The 22,540-nt window shown below is 45.2% G+C and overlaps 1 protein-coding gene across 1 annotated transcript in view; it reads right to left on the reverse strand.

Annotated features, from left to right (window-relative positions):
• The window catches only part of hs3st2 (heparan sulfate (glucosamine) 3-O-sulfotransferase 2), a 273,340-nt gene that overhangs the window by 240,540 nt on the left and 10,260 nt on the right, over positions 1–22,540 (reverse strand). The gene's annotated exons all lie outside the window — the stretch shown is intronic.

A 22,540-nucleotide genomic window follows, 5' to 3' on the forward strand; every position in this document is an offset into this window, starting at 1 on the left:
GTCATTATGGCCAAACAGTTCAATTTTTGTTTCACCAGACCAGAGGACATTTCTCCAGAAAGTAAGATCTTTGTCCCCGTGTTCACTTGCAAACTGTAGTCTGGCTTTTTTATGGCGGTTTTGGAGCAGTGGCTTCTTCCTTGCTGAGCAGCTTTTCAGGTTATGTCGATACAGGACTCGTTTTACTGTGGATATAGATATTTGTCTACCTGTTTCCTCCAGCATCTTCACAAGGTCCTTTGCTCTTGTTCTGGGATTTATTTGCAGTTTTCGTGCCAAAGTACATTCATCTCTAGGAGACAGAATGTGTCTCTTTCCTGAGCGGTATGACGGCTGCGTGGTCCAGTGGTGTTTATACTTGCGTACTATTGTTTGTACAGATGAACGTGGTACCTTCAGGTGTTTGGAAATTGCTCACAAGGATGAACCAGACTTGACATCACTTTCTTACCTCAATCCGGTAGAAAATTTGTGGGCAGAACTGAAAAGGCGTGTCCGAGCAAGGAGGCTGACAAACCTAACTCAGTTACACCAGTTCTGTTTGGAGGAATGGAACAAAATTCTAGCAACTGTGAGAAGCTTGTGGAAAGTTATCCAAAACGTTTGACCCAAGTTAAACAATTTAAAGGCAATGCTACCAAGTACTAACAAAGTGTATGTAAACCTCTGACCCACTGGGAAAGCGATGAAAGAAATAAAAACTGAAATAAATCATTCTCTCTACTATTATTCTGACATTTCACATTCTTAAAATAAAGTAGTGATCCTAAATGACCTAAGACAGGCAAAGTTTTCTAGGATTAAATGTCAGGAATTGTGAAAAACTGAGTTTAAATGTATTTGGATAAGATGTACGTAAACTGACTTCAACGGTATATATTTGGTCTTTCAGACTACCTTCCAATAAGTTAACTGACTATAATTTCTTGGCTTATTCTTAGAGCCTTTCTTAGATAATGGAACAACATTTGCTATCCTTCAATACTCAGGCAGCTGTAGCTCCTTAGAAAGATACTGCAGTGAGAGAGTTGACCGCCATGAACTGAGCAGACATGGTATAAGAGCTTGGCTGAATGTTTTCCTACGTGCAGTCATACCCCAGTGATGATAACCTTTGGAAACCTGATCCACTAAATGCATTGTCCGTTAGAGAGGTGCATGTAGGATGTGGTGTCTCTGAGCTGCCTGTGCGAATAATCTTTCCTTTAATAATATGAAAAAGCAACAAGCCACTCAAACATGTTCCTAGTACCTTTCAGCAGCCAGTCCAGTCCTGAGACTCAGATCCTGAGAAACAAGCTCTACTCTCTATGCCCCAGCAACACATACCAGTGCTCTCTCGAACCACATCAGCTGAGCACGGATGCGATAGAAATATTTTTCCATCACACTCATATAGCATAGTGATGGAAAACTGTGGTCTGATAAGATTCCGTAGCCTGAGCACAAACGCAGCAGGATAGACTTCACCACTGGAGGAAGATCAGGAGATCAGGACGCTGGAGAGCAGTAGGAGGGAGGGAGGGGGGAGGAGTGATGGGTGGGAGGGGAGAGTAGAGTGGAGAAGGATAGAGAGATAGATAGACAGAGTGAGAGTGAGAAAGATAGAAAGAGAGAGAGAACGAGAAGGAAAGAGAGTGAGAGGAGTAAGACTTTTGCAAAGAGACTGCAAAATTGTAGTCCCCAATGCTAACCAATCTCGACACTTGAATTATTCAATTGTCACCACCAAGACAATGCATTAGTGAGAGAACTGGAAGAGACCAGGTGGAGAGTAAAGATCCTCTCATGTCCTGCTGTGCTTTTCCACCTGCAATGAATGAAATACACAACTGAATGAAGATTGCTGAGAGCCACCTTGCTTAATGAGCACAAGCCTCTGCATAAAATACACTTCCCTCTGCATAAAAAAAACCCGGTTCCTGCAGGGTGTAAGCAGTGACGTGCCCTGACGTACCTCGTGAAGATGTGAATGTCTTTCTGCATTGTATGGGGATTGCCGCTCCTGGAGGGGACAAATATAACCACACCCATCCTGGATCTCTGTTGTGAGCTCAGCTGCACAACCCTCCTAGCATTGTCCTTTGTGGGCCATAATTGATACGTCCCTTTGAGTGAATGTGAAGAGTTTCTCTCCTCTCTGGTAGCCACGGTATGTGAACTGCTGTCTGACTGTTATGGGGAGTATGTCTTTAGGGGATGATGCCATTCCCTGAAGTTCACACAGCTGTGTCAGGAGATGTGTGATGTACAGTGAGGCCCTGTTGTGAACAACCTGACTCTCTATTCAGTTTTAGTCCCTGTTTTCTGGATATCTCAACTATATTTTCGATGAACTTTGTGCTTTTACTTTAAAATTGGAGGGGGCCTGTTGGGTTGTAAAGGATGACCACCAAACTAGATGCAAAATGGAGACACAAAATACTCCAGACACTGGAATCTGGAGCCACCCACAGAAAGTTGGACGAATTAGGAGGGTCAGAGCACCGAAGAATAGTCAATGTTCCAGGCACAGATCAAGGGTCCCCAACTCATCAATTGTCCATCTCCCTCCACAGTTGCTGATTGACCTGCTGATTTCCTCCCCTTTTTTGGTGATAAACAGGATGCAATCCAATTTTCAGGCAGGTATTGACATACTGTGCATCAAAATACTCAGTGCTCTATTTGCAAAGCTTAACGCATAGATATTGAGATATACGGTGTGGATTAGGCCCTTCCTGCTCTTTGGCCACACCGCCCAGCAATTCCCTGATTTAAAACCTGGTCTAATCACGGGACAATTTACAATGACCAAAGAACCCACCAATCGGTACGTCTTTGGAATGTGGGAGGAAACCGGAGCATCCGGAGGAAACCTATGCAGTCATGGGGAGAATGTACAAACTCCTTACAGACAGAGACAGGAATTGAACCCAGGTCACCTGCACTATAAGGTGCTGTGCTGTGCTAACCACTACACTACTGTGCTACCCTATATGTTGAGTCTTCAATCTTCTGCTATGGGCCGTGTTCTTAGCCAATGCTATGCTATTAGGAAGTACACACACTACCTAACTTTCCTGTCCACAGAATCATGTACGTTTCACTCACTGTTAGATGTAGTCCAGTCCAGTGGCTGTTTCTTGCTGTCTTCTTGATCTCTTTACAGGTGTTGCATCCACATTTGAACTGTTTGCTTCTGATTTTGCCCTCAGAAAAGATTTTGTGTTCAGTTGTACAGTACATTGACATGCCAAGAGAAGGAAGCACCCTTAGTGCTGCTGCAGTGCACTTCGCCGATAGGATATGTGATGACGCCACAGCACGCATCTGCTTTTTAGGGTGAAGGACTAGACTGATGAAAAACGATGGGATTTGTCATGCAAACCACGTTTCCTTGTCAACTTGTGTACAGTATAGTTATGCTTGCTCCTTGTGATACTATGAGATGTGAATGTAAAGGGTCTCTCTTGCACATCATCTATTTCTATCTGCACCTGTTCACTGCCTCATTCATCTTCTGGCTCTTTCTCCCAAACTCATGACTTTCAGCTATTGCAAAAGCTTCAGATTAATGTAATCTTCCAACTTCTGCTCAACAAGCCTTCAACCACCTAGTGAGAAGCTTTGTCAACATGCCAGATGCTTCTGTGCAAACTCACTCATGAGTGTTGCTTTTTTTAACACTTGTGCATCATATCATTTCGGGCTCTCACCTTCTCCTTCAGTCTCTTGGGTATTGCTTTCTTGTGGCAATGTCCAGGGCTTGTGGTATGAGTTGAAGGATTCTCTTACAGCAACAGCCATACATACTGAAGCTCTCTATTCAGTCAGAGAAGATGCTATGTTTTACCAACCCTATTCAATCGTGACACGGTGCTCGTGCCAGTGTGCCATGTGCCGCTGTCAATATGTATGCAGACTTTTAACGGCAACGTTCCACCATTGACAGGAAGACCTCACAAATAGTCACTTTTGTAACTGTGAACAATTTTTTTTGTTGATCTCAAAAAACCTGTGTTGAAGTCATCACTGCCAATTTGTAATATTTTTACAAGCGCATTAAGGCAAAGTGTATGTATGAGAAGTGATAGAGATTTATTAGCAGTGCAGATAACCTACTTTTGCATCCTTAGCTCCTGTTACAGACTGTGATCAAGTGAGTCTATATTGATACCGAGCACACTTACCCTTGTCCAACATGATATATCCATGGTTGTAGATACACCATAGCTACCTTCACAACTCCTGCTGCTGATCCAATGATGGATGCTTGAAACTGCATACATAATCACCTAGTGCTGGACCGGCTATGAGGCATTTCTAGCTGTGTAGGGCCTGGTGAACTAAGTTACATTGATATGGATGAGTTCAATAGGTGTGAGACAGCCCAACAGCCATGGATGGATTTCCTTTGCTCAAGGGAAAAGGACTGTCACAGGCATGAACATTTTTTCATGACCACCCACATTATAAAGGCAGTACACCACGTGGACACTGCCTGCCTGATTTGCTTTTTGATTTGCTCAGTCCATAGGACTCTGAGATTCAGTGCTGTAATGTTTCAGCATGGGATGAATTTAGGGGCCTGAGACAGCGCACATGCACTGTGGCTCAACAAATCCTTTAGTTCAGCTCATGCAAGCTAGCACACAAAGGCAGCTGACCCCCATTACTCAGGCTGAGATTTCAGGTCAAGAATTAATGGAGAAGATAAGGAACATTGGAACAAAGAAGCAATCCTTTCAATGCCAATGACAGAAACAACTTGTCAATGCCACCAACAATGCCCAGCTTTCAGGTCAATGTCACCAGCCTGTTCTAGCCATCCCAGGAAACCATTAACTTACCTTCTCAGCAAATCTTCCAGAATCACCTCTTGGGGCTCCATATATTGCAGTATGTTTGCGTTCAAACCTCTTGCATTAAGGCGAATGTACCATTTCCCTTCTTGATTGCTTTGTGCATATAGCAAGAAGAGTGGACACGTGAGGCTACCAGTCTTTGAGGATTTGTGACATGGATCAATCATCAACTGGTAGAAGGGTCATATCTGAGAATTCAGACTATGTCCCTGGCTCACTATTCCCTTTCCACCTCTCCCTGTAATATTGATTGCAGTCACTAGATGCTACCTTGCCCATTCATTTGAATCCACCATTCAAATAACAATGTTGTCATGAACAGTAGTAATCTCTTCACTCTGTCCTGTAAGTGGACTATAGTTAGTGGGTCAGTGTTGGAGCTGCTTCAGGTCAAAGTTCAAAGTAAATTTATTATCAAAGTATATATCTGTCGCCATATACAACCCCAAGATTCTTTTTTTTTGTGCGTATATATAGTAAATCCAAGAAACATAATAGAACTAATGAAAGACGTCATCCAATAGGATGGACAAACAACCAATGTGCAAAAGAAAAAAAATTAAATAAATAAGCAATAAATATTGAGGGACTTTGGTAAATTGACCCTAGTGTTGAGGCAGTGCTACAATCTGAAAATGTTGTCAGGAATGTGGGACAACCAAATGGAATTAGTATAGGATAAGTGTAAATGGGCAGTTATGATCAGTAATTTCTCACCATTTAAATTTTTCTTATAAAATAGATGAATTCAAATATTCTTACATTATAATTAATTTGCCACATATTTTCCCACTGACATCCTTTGTAGCCTCTTTATGTCCTATCAATTTGCTTTTCTATCTACCTTTGTGTCACTAACACACTTAGCAGCCAGACCTTCATTGCCTTCAACCAAATAATTTATACACATTGTAAAATGTTAATGCTCTGGCACTAATTCTTGTAGCACATTGCATGTTACATCCTGCTGACCAGAAAAGGACCCATTTATACCTATGCTCTGTTTCTTGTTAGCCAGACAATCTTCTATCCACATCAACATGCAATCTGCTATATCATGAACCTTCATTTCGTGCAAAATCCTTCATGCAGAATTTCATCAAATGCCTTCTGTAAATCTAAGTACAGTGTATCATTATTAACAAAAAAAATTTCTTCAAAAATTTCCAATAGGCTGGTCTAACTTTAATTCTTTCTCACATAGTCATGTTGATTCTGGCTGAATACCTTGATTTTTATAAGTGTGTGGCTATGATATCTTTAATAATATTTTCCAACACCCTTCCCATAATATGTTAAATCAACAGCTGTGCTTTTTTAACTTCTTGTTTTTTTGAATGAAGGAGTTATATCTGCTATTTTCCAATTTCACAGAATCTTCCCTGAACTTAAAAAAATAAACAATGCATTATCTGTTGTGTATTTAATATTTGGGTAATAATATAAATACATTGTTTGATTAATCATTCTTGTTTGTTTAAATAATTCAGGGGTTATATGTAAAAGTATGTGAATGGCATATGTCATCACGCCACCACGTCATATGTGCATGCCTTCCTTAAAGCAAAAACGAAACCAAGACACGTTATTCCCAGCTCCAAGTTTTTATTTTGATTAGTTTCCTGTTTTGGAGTTACAAAACATAACAGTAGCAAAGAGTGAGTTTTAGTATTATCCTTTCTGCTAAAGCCCGGCAAGACATTCGCGTTAAAAAGAAAAACACTGCATGAACCAGAATCAAAAGGAAGGAGTGTCCATTTCAGTGTATGTGTCTGAATTGAAAAAGTTGTCTAAGCATTGTCAGTTCAAAGATGTGCTTAATGATGCACTGAGGGATTGTTTAATCTGTGAAATCTGTGAAAGCATTCAAAAATGACTCCTAACAGGAGCACAATCTGCATTTAAAAGAGCAGTTGAAATAGCTGTAGCAATAGAAATAGCAGACAAAGATGCAGTTGAGTTGCAGTCAAAAATGAAAGTGAGTGTGAACAAAATTGCAACATTTAAACAGAAACCCAGCCTGGCCAAAAAAATTGTGTTACGGTTGTGCAAGGGCTCATATGCACCAGACTAATGCAGGTTTAAAGGTGACACTTGCAGAAAATGCAACAAAATAGAACACATACAAAGAGCATTTGTGGGCACGTGGCCAAGTGGTTAAGGCATCGGACTAGCTACCTGAAGGTTGTGAGTTTGAGCCCCAGCCGAGGGAACGTGTTGTGTCCTTGAGCAAGGCACTTAATCACACATTGCTCTGCGACGACACTGGTACCAAGCTGTATGGGTCCTTATGTCCTTCCCTTGGACAACATTGGTGCCGTGGAGAGGGGAAACTTGCAGCATGGGCAACTGCTGGTCTTCCATACAACCTTGCCCAGGCCTGTGCCCTGGAGAGTGAAGACTTTCCAGGTGCAGATCCATGGTCTCGCAAGACTAACGGATGCCTTTACTTTACAAAGCGCATGTTGGGCAAACAAATATAAATGGACTGCACAGGGAAGATAAAAAGATAAAAAGCCAAGCTGCAGTTTCAAAAGAGCATTAATATGCTGCTGTTGATGAAAAAATTGATAATGATGAGAATGACACAGGGCTGAGTAGCCTTGAGATTTACAATGTGAACACTAACAATAGACAAGCAATATGGCTTAAACCAGAAGTTAACAGCAAATTAATTAAAATGAGTTTGAACAGCATTTCAAAGATACTGAACTAAAGCCTGTAGATATCCAATGAAGAACTTATACTGGAGAAAAATTAATTCCTTTGGGAATGACATTCATAACAGTGAAATACAGCAACCAACAAGCCACATTGGGCTTATATGTGGTAAAAACAGGAGGGCTAGTATTCTGGCATCATAAGTGGCTGAGAAAACTACAACAGGATTGGAGATCCATCCAGCATTTGCAAGACACATTCCCCACAACAGTGTCAACTGAAAGCAACTTAAGATCTTGTTACGATCTTCCACCTTGCTGTTAATCTGTATTGCACTTTCTCTAACTGTTACACATTATTCTGCATCGTTACTGTTATACCTTGATCTGTTTCAATGTGCTGTGTAATAATCTGATCTGTATGCACAGTATGCAAGACAAGCTTTTCACTGTATCTTAGTACAAGAGACGATAATAAACTTATTCCAATTCAAATATGCTTGAGTTTAGCAGAAATCGAGCAGACTTGATCAAAACACACAGGGTGATGGAAGGTCTTGAGAGAGATGATGCGGAGCAAATTCTTCCTTTTGTGGTACTACGTAGAAGCAAGAATCACTGTTTAAGGGGTTGATCATTTAAGACAGGCGTAAGGAAATATGTTTGATTAAACGTTGATTAGACAATCAAGATTTGAATAGCTCAGGCTCAGCAGAAAGCAGCTGATTGAGCAGTTGAGGTCAGGTGACCAAGCATTTTGAAAAGCTCAAACAGATAATAGAGGGATAGCTCAAGCAAAGCGGCCAGTGCGTGAGTGGGCCAATGAAGGAGTGGAGCTTTGAGGCTTTGACTCGAGAGGCTTCGAAGAGAAGAGGCGGAGGACAAGCTAGCTCGCAGTTAGTTTTTACAATGTCTCCTGAGACGGTGATGTGCCTCTCATGTGAGATGTGGCAGTCTTGGGGGAACTCCCCTCTCCCGCAGAGTCACATCTGCCAGAAGTGCATACGGCTGGGCGATCTGGAAGACCGTGTAAGGAATCTGGAGCAGCAGCTGGATGACCTTCGACTCATAAGGGAGAATGAGGCAGTCATAGATGAGAGCTACAGGGAGGTAGTCACACCTAAGCTGTCGGAAGCAGGTCATTGGGTTACAGTCAGAGGGGGGAAAGTGAAGGTGAGCAGACAGGTAGTACAGAGCACCCCTGTAGCCATTCCCCTGAATAATAAGTTTACCGTCCTGGATACTGTTGGCAGGGACGACCAACCAGGTGTGAGCCACGGTGGCAGGGCCTCCGGCACTGAGTCTGACCCTGTGGTGCAGAACGGTGGGACGGAGGAGAGGAGAGCTGTCGTCATTGGAGACTCTATAGTAAGGGAGCAGACAGGAGATTTTGTGGACGTGAGAAGGACACCCGCATGGTTTGTTGCCTCCCGGGTGCCAGGGTCCGGGATGTCTCTGACCGGGTGCACGACATCCTGGTATGAGAGGGAAAGCAACCAGAACTCGTGATACATGTTGGGACCAATGACATAGGCAGGAAGAGGGATGAGGTCCTGAAGTGTGAGTTTCAGGAACTAGGCAGAAGGCTGAAGAACAGGACTTCAAGGGTGGCGTTCTCAGGATTGCTGCCAGTGCTACGTGACAGTGATGGTAAGAATAGGAGGAGATGGCAGTTGAATGCGTGGCTGAGGAGTTGGTGCAGGGAGCAGGGTTTTAGATTTTTAGATCATTGGGATCTCTTCTGGGGAAGGTGGGACCTGTACGGATTGGATGGGTTGCACCTGAACTCGAGGGGGAGCAATATCCTTGCAGGTAGGTTTGCTAGCATGGTTCGGGAGGGTTTAAACTAATTTGCGAGGGGGATGGGACCCGGAGCGGTAGAGCAGTGAAAGAAGTGCATGGAGTAAAGCCAGATCTAACATACAGAGAGGCTTTGCGGAAAGAGAAGCAGAATAAACGGTGTAAAGACAGTAAGGTAGAAGGGCTGAAATGTGTGTACCTCTATGCAAGAAGCATCAGGAGCAAAGGTGATGAACTGAGAGCTTGGATACATACATGGAATTATGATGTAGTGGCCATCACAGAGACTTGGCTGGCACCAGGGCAGGAATGGATTCTCAATTATTCCTGGATTTCACTGCTTTAAAAGGGATAGAGAGGGCGGAAAAACGGGGAGGAGGGGTGGCATTACTGGTCAGGGATACTATTACAGCTACAGAAAGGGAGGGTAATGTAGCAGGATCCTCTTTTGAGTCAATATGGGTGGAAGTCAGGAACAGGAAGGGAGCAGTTACTCTACTGGGGGTATTCTATAGGCCCCCTGGTAGCAGCAGAGATACAGAGGAGCAGATTGGGAGGCAGATTTTGGAAAGGTGCAAAAATAACAGGGTTGTAATCATGGGTGACTTTAAATTCCCTAATATTAATTGGCACCTGATTAGTTCCAAGGGTTTCGATGGGGCAGAGTTTGTTAAGTGTGTCCAGGATGGATTCCTGTCACAGTATGTGGACAGGCCGACCAGGGGGAATGCCATACTAGATCTAGTACTAGGTAATGAACCGGGTCAGGTCACAGATCTCTCAGTGGGTGAGCATCTGGAGGACAGTGACCACCGCTCCCTGGCCTTTATAATTATCCTGGTAAAGGATAGAATCAGAGAGGACAGGAAAATTTTTAATTGGAGAAAGGCAAATTATGAGGCTATAAGGCTAGAACTTGCGGGTGTGAATTGGGATGATGTTTTTGCAGGGAAATGTCCTATGGACATGTGGTCGATGTTCAGAGATCTCTTGCGGGATGTTAGGGATAAATTTGTCCCGGTGAGGAGGATAAAGAATGGTAGGGTGAAGGAACCATGGGTGACAAGTGAGGTGAAAAATCTAGTCAGGTGGAAGAAGGCAGCATACATGAGGTTTAGGAAGCAAGGATCAGATGGGTCTATTGAGGAATATAGGGAAGCAAGAAAGGAGCTTAAGAAGGGGCTGAGAAGAGCAAGAAGGGGGCATGAGAAGGCCTGGGTGAGTAGGGTAAAGGAAAACTCCAAGGCATTCTTCAATTATGTGAAGAAAAAAAGGATGACAGGAGTGAAGGTAGGACCGATTAGAGATAAAGGTGGGAAGATGTGCCTGGAGGCTGTGGAAGTGAGCGAGGTCCTCAATGAATACTTCTCTTCGGTACTCACCAGTGAGAGGGAACTTGATGATGGTGAGGACAATATGAGTGAGGTTGATGTTCTGGAGCATGTTGATATTAAGGGAGAGGAGGTGTTGGAGTTGTTAAAATACATTAGGACAGATAAGTCTCCGGGGCCTGACGGAATAGTCCCCAGCCTGCTCCATGAGGTGAGAGAAGAGATTGCTGAGCCTCTAGCTAGGATCTTTATGTCCTTGTTGTCCACGGGAATGGTACCGGAGGATTGGAGGGAGGCGAATGTTGTCCCCTTGTTCAAAAAAGGTAGTAGGGATAGTCCGGGTAATTATAGACCAGTGAGCCTTGTGTCTGTGGTGAGAAAGCTGTTGGAAAAGATTCTTAGAGATAGGATCTATAGGCATTTAGAGAATCATGGTCTGATCAGGGACAGTCAGCATGGCTTTGTGAAGGGCAGATTGTGTCTAACAAGCCTGATAGAGTTCTTTGAGGAGGTGACCAGGCATATAGATGAGGGTAGTGCAGTGGATGTGATCTATATGGATTTTAGTAAGGCATTTGACAAGGTTCCACATGGTAGGCTTATTCAGAAAGTTAGAAAGCATGGGATCCAGGGAAGTTTGGCCACGTGGATTCAGAATTGGCTTGCCTGCAGAAGGCTGAGGGTGGTGGTGGTGGGAGTACATTCAGATTGGAGGATTGTGACTAGTGGTGTCCCACAAGGATCTGTATTGGGACCTCTACTTTTCGTGATTTTTATCAACGACCCGGATGTGGGGGTAGAAGGGTGGGTTGGCAATTTTGCAGACGACACAAAGGTTGGTGGTGTTGTAGATAGTGTAGAGGATTGTCAAAGATTGCAGAGAGACATTGATAGGATGCAGAAGTGGGCTGAGAAGTGACAGATGGAGATCAACCTGGAGAAGTGTGAGGTGGTACACTTTGGAAGGACAAACTCCAAGGCAGAGTACAAAGTAAATGGCAGGATACTTGGTAGTGTGGAGGAGCAGAGGGATCTCGGGGTACATGTCCACAGATCCCTGAAAGTTGCCTCACAGGTGGATAGGGTAGTTAAGAAAGCTTATGGGGTGTTAGCTTTCATAAGTCGAGGGATAGAGTTTAAGAGTCGCGATGTAATGATGCAGCTCTATAAAAGTCTGGTTAGGCCACACTTGGAGTACTGTGTCCAGTTCTGGTCACCTCACTATAGGAAGGATGTGGAAGCATTGGAAAGGGTACAGAGGAGATTTACCAGGATGCTGCCTGGTTTAGAGAGTATGCATTATGATCAGAGATTAAGGGAGCTAGGGCTTTACTCTTTGGAGAGAGGGAGGATGAGAGGAGACTTGATAGAGGTGTACAAGATAATAAGAGGAATAGATAGAGTGGATAGCCAGCGCCTCTTCCCCAGGGCACCACTGCTCAATACAAGAGGACATGGCTTTAAGGTAAGGGGTGGGAAGTTCAAGGGGGATATTAGAGGAAGGTTTTTTACTCAGAGAGTGGTTGGTGCATGTAATGCACTGACTGAGTCAGTGGTGGAGGAAGATACACTAGTGAAGTTTAAGAGACTACTAGACAGGTACAGGTGGAGGAATTTAAGGTGGGGGCTTATATGGGAGGCAGGGTTTGAGGGTCGACACAACATTGTTGGCCGAAGGGTCTGTACTGTGCTGTACTATTCTGTGTTCTATGTTCTATGTTCTATGAAATATGAAATATGTTTACTCTCAGAGACTTGTGAGTCTTTGCATTGCCTCTTCTTCAAGTTATTTAAACTTCGCATATTTTCAGAGTGGCAAATAGATCTTAATAAAGACCAAATCTTGTTGCAGGGAGATGGAACAGCGAAGATGAGGCTAGAATCCGATCTCATTATAATATGCTGGAACAGGCTTGAGGGGCCAAGTGGTTTGCTCCTGCTCCCAAGTCAAATGTTCTTATATGAAAGACCAGAGTTAACCGATATTTGGATTCAAAAGGAATCAAGAGATATGTGAAACTGGACCTGGATCAGACATTAGCTTATTGAATGTCAGAGCTGCTCAGGAGGGTTTATCCCCGACTCCTGCCTTTATATCTTATCTTGGTTTTTATGCAATCTGCTCAGTTGAACTCAGTGTACCCAATTATTTTGAATCAACTTGTTCTTGAAAATAAATATAATAAAATTAAAAAAAATTATGAGGAAGTCACAGCACATCATCTAGGGGATTTAAATTGACTTGATCTATTCCCTAAGTTACACTATCAAAAACTACTGTGACTAAATGCACAATCTACAGGAGAACACTCAGCTGAGTAGCAAGAATCTGTGGGCAGTAAAGATTCAGAGAAATTACAAAGGCTTTGTAACTGAAGATCAGCACTAAGACTAAAAGTTGGAACCAACAGAGTTTTATTTAGCCTTAGGATATTCAAAAGCATCTAGGACTTCATGAAAGAATTTTGTAAGGTTGAAATTACTATCATGTAGGAACCAAACCAACCAATTTATGCACATCAAGCTCTCACAAAGAACAAATGAACATTAATAAAACAGGAACAACAGGAATTCTGCAGATGCTGGAAATTCAAGCAACACACATCAAAGTTGCTGGTGAACGCAGCAGGCCAGGCAGCATCTCTAGGAAGAGGTGCAGTCGACATTTCAGGCCAAGACCCTTCGTCAGGACTAACTGAAGGAAGAGTGAGTAAGGGATTTGAAAGTTGGAGGGGGAGGGGGAGATCCAAAATGATAGGAGAAGACAGGAGGGGGAGGGATGGAGCCAAGAGCTGGACAGGTGATTGGCAAAAGGGGATACGAGAGGATCATGGGACAGGAGGTCCGGGAAGAAAGACAAGGGGGGGTCCCAGAGGATGGGCAAGAGGTATATTCAGAGGGACAGAGGGAGAAAAAGGAGAGTGAGAGAAAGAATGTGTGCATAAAAATAAGTAACAGATGGGGTACGAGGGGGAGGTGGGACCTTAGCGGAAGTTAGAGAAGTCGATGTTCATGCCATCAGGTTGGAGGCTACCCAGACGGAATATAAGGTGTTGTTCCTCCAACCTGAGTGTAGCTTCATCTTTACAGTAGAGGAGGCCGTGGATAGACATGTCAGAATGGGAATGGGATGTGGAATTAAAATGTGTGGCCACTGGGAGATCCTGCTTTCTCTGGCGGACAGAGTGTAGATGTTCAGCAAAGCGGTCTCCCAGTCTGCGTCGGGTCTCGCCAATATATAAAAGGCCACATTGGGAGCACCGGACGCAGTATCTCACCCCAGTCGACTCACAGGTGAAGTGTTGCCTCACCTGGAAGGACTGTTTGGGGCCCTGAATGGTGGTAAGAGAGGAAGTGTAAGGGCATGTGTAGCACTTGTTCCGCTTACACGGATAAGTGCCAGGAGAGAGATCAGTGGGGAGGGATGGGGGGGACGAATGGACAAGGGAGTTGTGTAGGGAGCGATCCCTGCGGAATGCAGAGAGAGGGGGGGAGGGAAAGATGTGCTTAGTGGTGGGATCCCGTTGGAGGTAGCGGAAGTTACGGAGAATAATATGTTGGACCCGGAGGCTGGTGGGGTGGTAGGTGAGGACCAGGGGAACCCTATTCCTAGTGGGGTGGCGGGAGGATGGAGTGAGAGCAGATGTACGTGAAATGGGGGAGATGCGTTTAAGAGCAGAGTTGATAGTGGAGGAAGGGAAGCCCCTTTCTTTAAAAAATGAAGACATCTCCACTCGTCCTAGAATGAAAAGCCTCATCCTGAGAGCAGATGCGGCGGAGACGGAGGAATTGCGAGAAGGGGATGGCGTTTTTGCAAGAGACAGGGTGAGAAGAGGAATAGTCCAGATAGCTGTGAGAGTCAGTAGGCTTATAGTAGACATCAGTGGATAAGCTGTCTCCAGAGACAGAGACATCAGTGGATAAGCTGTCTCCAGGCCGGGTCTTTATGTGCCGCTGTTGTGACTCCCGTCTCCCCTTCCCCCACCAATACTCTGCAACCCCGTCTCCTTCAGATCCCATCGTCAGCTCCTGGGTCCTCAGAGGCTCCATCTTCGTCTCATCCCAACCCTCCCCTCTCCATTGACACCCCCAGCCTCCCCCCTCCCCCCTCTGATCCCAGCTCTCATCCGTGCCGGGTCTTTACCATCCCCTCCGATCTTCAACTGTCGGAGGCAGAACGCTCTGTTCTCAGTAAGGGCCTCACCTTTGTCCCCCTTCGCCCATACCTCAGCGAGTTCCGTGTTCGCCACGATGCGGAACTTCTCTTCCGCCGTCTCCGTCTCCGAGCTTACTTCTTCGGCAAGGACTCTTCCACCCCCACCGATGACCCCTTCTCCCGTCTTCAACCCTCCTCTTCTTCATGGACACCCCGCTCTGGTCTTCTGCCTGCTCTGGATCTCTTTATCGCTAATTGCCGACGGGACATCAACCGTCTCGACTTCACCGCACCTTGTCCCCAGTCCAACCTCACTCCTTCCGAACGCTCTGCTCTCCACTCCCTCCGCACTAATCCTAACCTTATTATTAAACCCGCCGATAAGGGGGGTGCTGTTATAGTCTGGCGTACTGACCTCTACCTTGCCGAGGCACAGCGACAACTCGCGGATACCTCCTCTTATTTACCCCTCGATCGTGACCCCACTAAGGAGCACCAGGCCATTGTCTCCCACACCATCACCGACTTTATCCGCTCAGGGGATCTCCCATCTACTGCTACCAACCTTATAGTTCCCACACCCCGCACTTCCCGTTTCTACCTCCTACCCAAGATCCACAAACCTGCCTGTCCTGGCCGACCTACTGTCTCAGCTTGCTCCTGCCCCACCGAACTCATTTCTGTATACTTCGACACTGTTTTATCACCCCTTGTTCAATCCCTTCCGATCTATGTTCGTGACACTTCTCACGCTCTTAAACTTTTCGATGATTTTAAGTTCCCTGGCCCTCACCGCTTTATTTTCACCATGGATGTCCAGTCCTTATATACTTCCATCCCCTATCAGGAAAGTCTCAAAGCTCTACGCTTCTTTTTAGATTCCAGACCTAATCAGTTCCCTTCTACCACCACTCTGCTCCGACTAGCGGAATTAGTCCTTACTCTTAATAATTTCTCCTTTGGTTCCTCCCACTTCCTCCAAACTAAAGGTGTAGCTATGGGCACCCGTATGGGTCCTAGCTATGCCTGCCTTTTTGTTGGGTTTGTGGAACAATCTATGTTCCGTGCCTATTCTGGTATCTGTCCCCCACTTTTCCTTCGCTACATCGACGGCTGCATTGGCGCTGCTTCCTGCACGCATGCAGAACTCGTTGACTTTATTAACTTTGCCTCCAACTTTCACCCTGCCCTCAAATTTACCTGGTCCATTTCCGACACCTCCCTCCCCTTTCTAGATCTTTCTGTCTCTGTCTCTGGAGACAGCTTATCCACTGATGTCTACTATAAGCCTACTGACTCTCACAGCTATCTGGACTATTCCTCTTCTCACCCTGTCTCTTGCAAAAACGCCATCCCCTTCTCGCAATTCCTCCGTCTCCGCCGCATCTGCTCTCAGGATGAGGCTTTTCATTCTAGGACGAGGGAGATGTCTTCCTTTTTTAAAGAAAGGGGCTTCCCTTCCTCCACTATCTACTCTGCTCTTAAACGCATCTCCCCCATTTCACGTACATCTGCTCTCACTCCATCCTCCCGCCACCCCACTAGGAATAGGGTTCCCCTGGTCCTCACCTACCACCCCACCAGCCTCCGGGTCCAACATATTATTCTCCGTAACTTCCGCCACCTCCAACAGGATCCCACCACTAAGCACATCTTTCCCTCCCCCCTCTCTCTGCATTCCGCAGGGATCGCTCCCTACACAACTCCCTTGTCCATTCGTCCCCCCCATCCCTCCCCACTGATCTCCCTCCTGGCACTTATCCGTGTAAGCGGAACAAGTGCTACACATGCCCTTACACTTCCTCCCTTACCGCCATTCAGGGCCCCAAACAGTCCTTCCAGGTGAGGCAACACTTCACCTGTGAGTCGACTGGGGGGAGATACTGCGTCCGGTGCTCCCGATGTCGCCTTTTATATATTGGTGAGACCCGACGCAGACTGGGAGACCGCTTTGCTGAACATCTACGCTCTGTCCGCCAGAGAAAGCAGGATCTCCCAGTGGCCACACATTTTAATTCCACATCCCATTCCCATTCTGACATGTCTATCCACGGCCTCCTCTACTGTAAAGATGAAGCCACACTCAGGTTGGAGGAACAACACCTTATATTCCGTCTGGGTAGCCTCCAACCTGATGGCATGAACATCGACTTCTCTAACTTCCGCTAGGCCCCACCTCCCCCTCGTACCCCATCTGTTACTTATTTTTATGCACACATTCTTTCTCTCACTCTCCTTTTTCTCCCTCTGTCCCTCTGAATATACCTCTTGCCCATCCTCTGGGTCCGCCCCCCTTGTCTTTCTTCCCCGACCTCCTGTCCCATGATCCTCTTGTATTCCCTTTGCCAATCACCTGTCCAGCTTTTGGCTCCATCCCTCCCCCTCCTGTCTTCTCCTATCATTTTGGATCTCCCCCTCCCCCTCCAACTTTCAAATACCTTACTCACTCTTCCTTCAGTTAGTCCTGACGAAGGGTCTCGGCCTGAAACGTCGACTGCACCTCTTCCTACAGATGCTGCCCGGCCTGCTGTGTTCACCAGCAACTTTGATTAGTAAAACAGGAAGTGTTTATAACAAACAGATGGCCAGGTAACAATTGTGGCAATAGAAATATACTTAATATTTCTCCCTGGTGGCTCGTATCAGAACCAACAAAAGGTCCTCAGCTTTAATTGTTAGCTGCTTATCCCAATCTACTAAGGGTTGCTAGCATCGTTTGTTTCTAGTTCTGCAACCAGTGATGTGTAAAGTGATCAGGTCATTTGTTTTAGTGACTTTAGTTAGATGAAATATTGAGTAGGACATCAGGGGTAAGTCCACAGTTCTTTATTTCTGTACATTTTATATTTTACATACCCTTCAGAGAGTAAAATCACAGAGCGACTCATCATGGCATCAGGCCCTCCAGGCCACTGTCCACACCAACTATCAAACTCAGTTTGCACTATCCTACACTATCCCCACATGCCCATCAATTCCTCTCATATTCTACCAGGCACTGACAAACCTGCACCTCTTTGGGGTGTGGGAGGAAATCAGAATACTTGTGGGGAAACATACATGGTTACAGGAAGAATATGCAAACTTTTACACAGACAGCATTGAAGTCAAGATTAAACCCAAGTCACTGGAACCACTGGAACGGAAGCAACACTTCTAGCTTCTGCACCTGAACCCGAGGGGCTCCAATATCCTTGCTGGCAGGTTTGCTAGAGTTGTTCAGGTGGGTTTAATTTGGCAGGGGGGTGGGAACCAGAGTGATAGTGCTGAGGATGAGGTAGTTGGTCTACAAACAGAGGCAATATGTAATGAGACTCCAAGCAAGGAGAGGTTGATGATGTGGCAAGATTGCAGTCAATGGGATGAGTTGTAACATAAAAGTTGGACAAAATCGAAAAGGGTTAATACAGGACTGAAGGTCATATATTTGAATGTGCCATTTGGAATAAGGCAGATGGATGTTGCAGATTGGCATGTGTGATGTTGTAGGCATCACAAAATCATGGCTAAAAGGAGATTCTAGTTGGGAGCTTAACATCAATGGGTACACGTTGTATCAAGAGGACAGACAGGAAGGCAGAGGGAGTGCTGTGGCTCTGCTGGTAAAAGGCGAAATCAAATCATTAGAAAGAGGTGACATAGGGTCGGAAGGTGTTGAATCGTTCTGAGTAGGGCTAAGGAACTGCAAGGATAAAATGACCCCGTTGGGAGTTATATACAGACCTCCAAACAGTAGTAAGGAGGTGGTCTACAAATTACAATGCGAGGTAGAAAATGAATGGCAAAAGGACAATGTTGCAATAGTCATGCAGGATTTCAGTATGCATGAAGATTGGGAAAATCAGGCTGGTGCTGGATCCCAGGTGAATGAATTTTTGGTATGCCTACGAGATTGATTTTTAGAGCAGCTTGTGGCTGAGCCCACTAGGGGATCAGCTATTCTGGATTCGGTGTTGTGCAAAGAACCAGAATTGATTAGAGAGCTTAATGTAAAAGAACCCTCAGGGGAAAGTGATCATAATATGATCGAATTCACCCTGATATTTGAGAAGGAGAAGCTAAAGTCAGATGTATCAGATTACAGCGGCGTACAAGGAATTACAGGGGCATGAGAGAGGAGTTGGCCAAAATTGATTGGAAAAGAATACTGACAGGGATGATAGCATTGCAGCAATGGCTGAAATTTTTGGAAGCAATTTGGAAGGCACAGGATATAATCATCCCAAAGAGGAAGAAGTATTCTAAAGGCAAGATGACACAACCGTGGCTAATAAGAGAAGTCAAAGCCAAAGTAAAAACAAAAGGGAGGGCATATAATAGAACAAATATTAGTGGGAAGTTAGAGGAAGCTTTTAAAAATCACCAGAAGGAACTAAAAATGTCATTAAGACGGAAAAGATGGAATATGAAAGTAAGTTAGCTAATATTACAGAGAATACCAGAAGTTTTTTCAGATATATAAAGTACAAAAGCTAGGTGGGAGTGGATATCGGACCGCTGGAAAATTATGCTAGAGAGGTAGTAACGCGGGGGGTGGAGTGGCAGGGTTTGGCAAGGAAATAGTGGACAAAATGAATAAGTATTTTGCATCAGTCTTCACTGTGGAAGGCACTAGCAGTATGGTTGAAATTCCAGAGTGTCAGAGTTCAGAAGTGTGTGATGTTGCCATTACTAGGGAGAATGTTCTTGGGAAGCTGAAAGGTCTGAAAGTAGATAAGTCACCTGGACCAGATGGTGTACATCCCAAAGTTCTGAAAGAAGTGGCTGAAGAGATTGTGGAAGCATTAGTAATGATCTGTCCAGAATCACTAGATTCTGGAATGGTTCCAGAAGACTGGACAATTACAGATGTCACTCCTCTCTTCAAGAAGGGAGAGAGGCACAAGAAAGGAAATTATAGGCCAGTTCGTCTGACCTCAGTGGTTGAGAAGATGTTGGAATTAATTGGTAAGGATGTGGTTTCAGGGTACTTGGAGGTACACGTTAAAATAGTCAGCATGGTTTCCTCAAGCGAAAATCTTGCCTGGCAAATCTGTTGGAATCCTTTGAAGAGGTAACAAGCGGGCTAGACAAAGGACAATCAGTTGATGTTGTGTGCTTGGATTTTCAGAAGGCCTTTGATAAGGTGCCACACTTGAGGCTGCTTAACAAGGTAAAGGCCCATGGGTATTACAGGATAGATACTAGCATGGATAAAGCAGTAGCTGATTGGCAGGAAGCAAAGAGTGGCAATAAAAGGAGCCTTCTCTGGGTGGCTGCCAGAGACCAGTGGTGTTCCACAGGAGTCTGTGTTGGGGCCGATTCTTTTTACATTGTATGTCAATGACTTGGATGATGGAATTGAGAGCTTTTTTGCAAAGTTTGTTGATGATACGAAGATAGGTGGCGGGGCAGGTACTTCTGACAATGTAGCGAGACTACAAAAGAACTTTGACAGATTAGGAGAATGGGCGTAGAAGTGGCAGATGGAATATAGTGTCGGGAAGTGTATAGTCATGCACTTTGGTAGAAGAAATAAAAAGGTAGACTATTTTCTGAATGGAGAGAAAATTCAAAAATCTGAACTGCAAGAGGACTTTGTGCAGGAGGTTAATTAGCAGGTTGAGTTGGTGGTGAGGAAGGAAAATGCAATGTTAGCATTTATTTCAAGAGAACTAGGATATAAAAGCAAGGATGTAATGTTCAGACTTTATAAGGCACCAGTGAGGCTTCTCTTGGAGCATTGTGAGCAGTTTTGGGCCCCTCATTGTAGAAAGGATGTGCTGACACTGGACAGAGTTCAAAGGAGGTTCATGGAAATGATTTCAGGATTGAACAGCTTGTCATATGCAAAGCATTTGATGGCTCTGGGACTGTATTCACTAGAATACAGAAGAATGAGGGGTGACCACATTGAGACCTAATGAATGTTTAAAGGTCTTGACAGAGTGGATATGGGGAGGATTTTTCCTGTGGTTGGAGAGTCTAGGGCCAGAGGACGCAGCCTCAGAATAGATGGGCATCCTTTTAGAATGGAGGAATTTTTTTTAGCCAGAGAGTAGAGAATCTGTGGAATTTGTTACCACAGGCAGCTATGGAGGCCAAGTATTTATGTATATTTACGACAAAGGTTGATAGATTCTTGATTGGGCAGGGCATGAAGGGATATGGGGAGAAGGCAGGAGATTGGGGCTGAGAAGAAAAATTGATCAGCCATCATGAACTGGCAGACCAGACCCGATGAGCCAAACAGTCTAATTCTGTTCCTGTATCTCAGGGTCTTTGGTAAGTGTAGGCTAGTTATGGCCTTGGTAACCAACCTAGAAAGTAGTGCTTCTGACAAAGCATCACTTCCACAGTCCAGCGAAGACGCACTAGTCAGGACAACAAACTCAGATCCATCAAGGAGAACTTGCAGACTCTGGGTTGAGTGTGTCATTCACTGTGCTGGAGCCAACAGAGAGGTGGAGGGTTCTCAGTAATATTAACTGTAATGTTAACTGCTAATAATAAAATGGATGCTCTGTAGTGTTATAATGAAATGGCTTCTCTGTAAAGTTAACTGATGAGGTAATGTTCTTTGTAGCTGAAATGTTTGGGTTGTAACTATAGATAACAGGGAACTAACCAATGGAAGTCATGTTATTCTATCTGTATGTGTGGGAACCTGAGTGAGTGCGCGGGATTTCGACGAGGAGGGGCAAAGAGGAAGGACGTGCGGGAAGTGCTCTGGACCACCGTGGTTGGTCCCAGTCCGAGGGTCGAGGAGTTCGGAGGAGATCGAATGGTGGAGAGAAGACTCTGTTCCTTGAGCTCCAACAATTGTGCACAAACTGATTAACTCTGATAAGTGTGGCGCCTTTTCTTTGATATTTGTTTCCCTACTAACCACATAGTCACAGTAAGATTTATAAAGTGCAATCATTTAATCGTACTTTGTGTACTGTCTGATGTTTTACGTTGCGGGGTTTGTACCGGTTCTCACTTACGTCCGGACCTCGGTGAAACTGGATGCTACAGGCCATCGGTGGTTGGCGGCACTGTCTGTACATGATTTCAGCCTGAAGTACCGGCCAGGCAGCTGGAACATTGATGCGGAGGCTTTGTCCCGACGGGTGCATGAAGGACTGGATAGGGACGAGGAATGGGAGAGCAATCCTGCCCCGGCTGTGAAGGCCATGTGTCAGTTTGCTATCACCATGAAGGCCGAGGAAAAGGAGAGGCCGGATCACGCAGTGGACCCACTGGGGGCTCCTGATGATGCCCTACCCCCAGTTTACTGTGACCTGACTGCTCTGAAGACCAAGCAGCTGCCGGAGTTAAATCCTGGGGAAGTGGCCGCTGCTCAGCAAGATGACCTGGGCATTGGCACAGTCTGGTACGCAGTGGAGAAGGGGGATATGGCGCGGGTGGAGAAGACGAAATACGTTTCGGTGCCTCCATTACTCAGGGAATGGCCTCGTTTGAAGTTGAGGAACCAAATTTTATACCAGCTCACGTCACCCCCGGACCGACCTTGGTGCTGGCAGTTGGTCTTGCCTGAGAAGTATCGGAAGATTGCATTGAAGTCACTGCACGATGATTCTGGACCTTTGGGGGTGGAGAAGACCTATGGATTGCTCAGAGATCGGTTTTACTGGCCCTGAATGAAGTCGGAGGATGAAGAGTACTGCAAGTCGTGCATTCGCTGCATACGCCGGAAGACACTGCCTACACGGGCCGCTCCTCTGTCACTCTTGCAGAGTGCAGGGCCCCGGGACCCGGTGT

The sequence above is a fragment of the Mobula birostris genome, chromosome 9, assembly GCF_030028105.1.
Source record: "Mobula birostris isolate sMobBir1 chromosome 9, sMobBir1.hap1, whole genome shotgun sequence".
NCBI lineage: Eukaryota > Metazoa > Chordata > Chondrichthyes > Myliobatiformes > Myliobatidae > Mobula > Mobula birostris.